Below are 6,000 nucleotides of genomic sequence, written 5' to 3'. Positions count from 1 at the left end.
AGCTCATTGTAGGTGTCTTATCTTAGCCTTGTCACTACCTCGTTAGAGTTAGGCTTGAAACTTACTGAGTATATTGGGTCGGTTGTACTCATACTACGCTTCTGCACTTCTTATGTATATCCAGATATCGGTACCAGCGGAGTCTCATAAGGTGCTTAGTGGATACCGGACAGGTGATTCGAGGTAGAGCTACATTTCGTTCGCATACCTCAGAGTCATCTTCTTATTTCTATTGTACTCCTTCTATATTTCAAACAGTATTGCACTTCTTTCAAAACAATGTATTTAGTAACTCGAGAAGCTCATGTACTTATGACTCCACGTCTTGGGGTGGTTACGTTAAATGTTGATTATATATTTATTATGTTTATCTTCGAATTGCTTTTACGCTATATTATTATCTTGTTAGCTACAGACATCAGACAATTCTATCATTCTATGTTACAATTTTGCACGCATTTACGATTGTTTTGGTTTAAAGAATGTTCAAATTCAACGGGTAGTATGCTACGAATAATATTATCCAGTGTCTAAATTCTAAGCATAGTAAGATGGCTTCGATTACTTTATTTTTCTGGTTGTGGTTACTGCTTCTCTGTACATGGTTCTTCTCTTTATATGCCTTTCTTGAGCTGAGAGTTTATTGGAGACAGTCTCATTACCGACAGCATCTCTACCTTCACAAGGTAGGGATAAGATTTGCGTACACATTACCCTTCCCAAATTTTACTTGTGGGACCACTCTAGGTATGTTGTTGTTGTCGTTATTGTTGACGTACATTTTCCCATTATTATAGTTCCCTTACTTTGTCCCGAGCTTCAAGTTTCTATTTCTTAGGTGGAAAATATTTGTGTAATTGATTAATCCTTTAATGCTTGAAAGTCAACTCAAAAATAACATTTAATAACTTTTCTTACTTCAATATAGAACTAGTAATAAGAAAATATAAAGCCTAATAACGTGCATGATAAATTAGAAGTCAAGAAGGAAGAAACACATGCAACTGCATTCTTATTCATTTTTCTGGATATGCAACTTGTTTCAAAATACATCTAAATCAAAAGAAAATTTTGCCACTTGCCACAAACAACTGTACGCGTTATTATCTCTTCTCAAATCTGGAAAACAAAACTTAGAACTCACTATGTTTCATGTTACCTGATGTACAGACCATTAATGTAAACTTAGAACTCACTGTGTTTTATGTTATCTCATATCGTATCATCTGAAAGTGTACATCTATATCTTCAATAATTTTCTGTCGGGCTCAGCTAGCATGTTGACATTTTGCAAAGTCAAATTCATAAATACTTGGAAAGAATTAATTAGAGTATATTGGGTCATCGTTACTTGCTTAAATCAATGGGAGTGAAGGTTTTTTTTTCCCATTTTTTTGTTAAGGGATGTTGTACTAGTATTGTGCAAATAATTACATGAAACAATTTTTTCTTTCCTTTTTCTCTTTTGTGAATATTGCATGATACAACGCCTTTTGTTTTGGAAGGGGATGATCACGCATGAAGTATAGTTATGTTTTTAAAAAAAGGAAGGAACATAGGCTTTTTTAAAGTTTAAAAAGATAACATTATATAAACTTATTAACCGTTGTTACAAAAACTAGATTTCATTGCCGATGTCTGTTACAGTGATTGCTAGCAGGAGCAGATCTATATATGGAATTGGAGGTAGCATACCACCCGATTACTAAAAATAAAATTTTATATATATATTAGTATTTTCCTAAAAACTTTACATAATAAGCGAGTGCTACCCAAGTGACAAAATGACTATATGTGCCATTGTCTCAAGCGTTTGAAGTCCCAGAAGGACCCAGGATCGAGATTCTTTGGAATTTTGGTCCTAGTTTTTCCTTTTGTTACCTTTTTCCCTTTCCTTTCTTTTCTTTATGCTCCTTTTGTTAGTTTCTCTTATTTTCTTCATCTTTGTTATTTACTTTTTTGGTACAACTTATTTTTATTATTTATTTATATTATATATTTGCTTTGCTTCGCCTTTTTCTGGATCTTTAAATTTTATTTGTATGTAATTTTAATTATTTCTCTTGTAATCCATCTAATGGTTTTATGAGAGTGATGCATCAAAGATATAATATAATATTAATCAGCTAAATGTAGATTGAAGGAATGTATAACATATTCGTTTATGCATAAAATAAATTTAAATTGAATTAAATAAATTTAAAATGGATCGAACCAAACCGAAATAATCCAAAACGGAATAGACTAATTATACACTTTAATTTAATCTTGTTCACTAGTGATCGATTTGCATTAAAATAATGACACTCACAGCCATCAAATCTTAGATTTGTATTTGCTAGGATTGGTAGTGAAAATATTTCTAACAAAAGGAGTTCCCAACATATCTAGCCAGACAGCCTTGCATGCAAATATTGGAGGATCACTACCTTATTATGTTCCCTATAATAGTACTGTCTTATCTCAGGGCCTCCGATCCTAACTCCCTCGTCAAGTACCTGCATTCATTTAAAATGACAATATATGCTTTGAATGACAAGTCCACGCGTTGTGAGCTCTCAAATCTCAAAATTGAAAAACATCTACAACTCGTTATGTTTCATGTTAGTACAGAAAGTATATACTAAATCAGTATGCTTGGCTCTTTTAGAGGAATTAATACTAAATTTTAATTAACATTGATATGCGTATCACATTATTAGTTCTACACTGTTTGCTTCGTTTTATTTATCATTATTTTGCAAAGAATCCAGGGGAGAAAGAGGGTGGTGGAGAACTTCCTCAGATATTGATTAGAACAACGTTGGCTGTCAGTACGATGTCGGAGTACTTTAACCTTCCACGCAGCGGTGGAGCTTGCATGAAAAATACGGGTTCAATAAAATCTAATAACTTTGGTTTAAAATTTAGTATATTAATTTATTCAGAAGTTCACTAAATATGTATAAATAATAAACTTCGGTACACATAGAATTCAAATCATGGTCTGTAGGTCCACATCAAGGCACATATTGAGATACATATGTGAAATATTCATAATGTCACGACCCGGAATTCCCACCGTTAGGACCGTGATGGCGCCTAACATTTCACTTGCTAGGCAAGCCAACGATAGAAATTATTAAGCCAAATTCTTATACATTTCAATAATTAACAGTAATAAGCTATAACGAGTTAACATGAAAGCGGAAGTTCATAACAGCCTCAATATATATTCTACTACCCGGATCTGGAGTCACAATTCACGAACTTCTAAGATTTCACTACAAGTAATGTCTGAAGGAAATACAATTATTTTCGATGAAAGAAACAGTAAAACAGAAAAGATATACGGGGACTTCAAGGTCTGTGAACGCCGACATATCTACCTTGAGTCTCCGGATAGCGGGTCCAACAGCTAAAATCTCGATCAACCCGAGCCGGTACCAAAATCTGCACAGAAAGTACAGAGTGCAGTATAAGTACAACCAACCCCATGTACTGTAAGTGTCGAGTCTATCCTCGGCGAAGTAGTGACGAGGCTAGGACAAGACACCTACAAATAAACCTTTGCAATATATATATATATATATATATATATCAATATATACAACAATAACAACAACTAAAGAAGCAAGGCAAGAAATATTGGGAAGAGGACATGTTGAGGGGATTACATGGCAAGGAATCACAACAGGAATGAGAACATGATCAATCGATATATCTGAAATAGAAAGAAATAAGTAAACACAGTAAAGGAAAGTGCATGGCATCACCATTCGTGTTTTTACTCTCAACCTCACCATAAGAAACAATAAAAACGGCATGGCATCACCCTTCGTGCTTTTACTCTCAACCTCACCATAATAGAAATGGTACGAGATCATCCTTCGTGCATTAACATTTCTCTCATAACATGACACGGCATCACCCTTCGTGCATTAACACTCACTCACAAAACGTTGCATGGCATCACCCTTCGTACTTTAACACTCTTCCTCACCAAGACAATGAACAATAACAACAGCAAGATAGAAATATTAAGAACAAGTCTTACTTCAACATTCAATTCCACGTTACTAACCTCAACTTTGATTCAATACCCAATCAATACTAATTTCCGTGAAACATAATAAGAGTTGTTCAACATATATTACGAATACCTAGTCTAATCATGAACAATATGATCAAGGAATACCACGATTACAATAATAAGACTCACTCGCATGTTATGACTCGACAACAACGTATAGGTACTCGTCACTTCACCTATACGTTATACTCAACATACAAACACGTAGCAAATAAGCGAATAATACCTAATCCCTCAAGCCAAGGTTAAGCGCGACACTTACCTTACTCCGAAGGCCACTGAATACTCAATCACAGCTTTTTCTCTAGAATCCACCTCCAAACCACTCGTATTTATTTTAAAATGACTCAATAATATCAAATATTGCTAAAGGAATCAATTACATCGCATATTTATAGATTTTCCAAACTTTTCCCCAAAAAGTCAGAAACCGACCCCAAGCCCGCTTGGTCAAAACCCGAGGTTCGGACCAAAATTTATCTACCCACTCACCCCCGAGCCCGGATATATAATTAGTTTTGGAATCCGACCTCAATTTAAGGTCTAAATCCCCAAATTTCGAAATCCATAATTTCTACCCAAAAACCCCCAACTCCACCACGAAAACCTTAGATTTTAGGTTAAAATTTCATAAAATGTCCTGGGTAATTCAAAGAATGTGGTTTAGAATCACTTACTAATACTTTGGGGAAGAAAATGACTTTTGAAAATCTCCTCTAGGCTGTCTAGCTTTTGAAAATGTAAAAGAATGGCTTAAGTCCCGTTTTGGGACTGTTTTATGAACTGGGTGACAATGTTCATCGCGTACGCGAGGACACTGTCGCGTTCGCGAAAAGCTTCCCTACTAGGCTTACGCGATCACAAAACCCTTACCGCATTCGCAAAAACTATGCCCCCTGGCCTTCGTGTCCGTGAGCCCGTGCACGCGTTCGCGTAGAAGGAAAGTCTGACCCCTCCCCCATGTCCCAATAATGCTACGCGTTCGCGATGAGCCGGTCACATTCACGAAGGGTAAAGTCCCCATCACTCCACGTTCACGACAAGGCCTTCGCATTCGTGAAGAGGAAAAACTCACCCTAACCAGTTTACCCTTCGCGTTCGCGAGAGGAAATTCGCGTATACGAAGAAGAACACACCATAACAGCACCTGCAGCAAAAATACCAGATTTTCTAAGTCCAAACATCTATAGCCTATCTGAAACTCACCTGAACCCTCGGGGCTTCAAACCAAACATGCACACAAGTCCTAAAACATCATACGAACTTGCTCGCGTGATCAAATCGCCGATATAACACCTAAAACTACGAATTGAACACCAAATCGAATGAAGTTTTCAAGAAAGCTTTAAAACCTCTATTTTTTCAACCGGACGTCCGAATCATGTCAAACCAACTCCGTTTCTCACCAAATTTCGCAGACAAGTCTTAAATATTATAATGAACATGTACCGGGCTCCGGAACTAAAATACAGACCCGATATACACAAGGCCAAATATAAACCAAATTCTTAAAACCATTAGATTTTTAGTCTTTCAATTTTCAAGAAAAATTTATATCTCGAGCTAGGGATATCGGAATTCGATTTTGGGCATACGCCCAAGTCCCATATTTCATTACGAACCCATCGGGACCGTCAAAACACGGGTCCGGTCCGTTTGCTAAAAATGCTTGCCGAAGTCAACTTAAATTGATTTTTAAGGCAAAAATTCTCATTTTATCAGTTATTAACATATAAGCCTTCTGGGAGAACACTCGGACTGCGCACACAAATCGAGGAAGGCTAAGATGAGGTTTTTGCGACCTCGAAATGTAGAATTTGGTTCTAAAATATAAGATGACCTATCGGGTCATCACATTCTCCACCTCTAAAACAACCGTTCGTCCTCGAATGGACATAGAAAAGTACTTGGGCTGGTGAAAAGATGTG

The sequence above is a fragment of the Nicotiana tomentosiformis genome, chromosome 6, assembly GCF_000390325.3.
Source record: "Nicotiana tomentosiformis chromosome 6, ASM39032v3, whole genome shotgun sequence".
NCBI lineage: Eukaryota > Viridiplantae > Streptophyta > Magnoliopsida > Solanales > Solanaceae > Nicotiana > Nicotiana tomentosiformis.
This window is presented reverse-complemented; position numbering follows the sequence as displayed.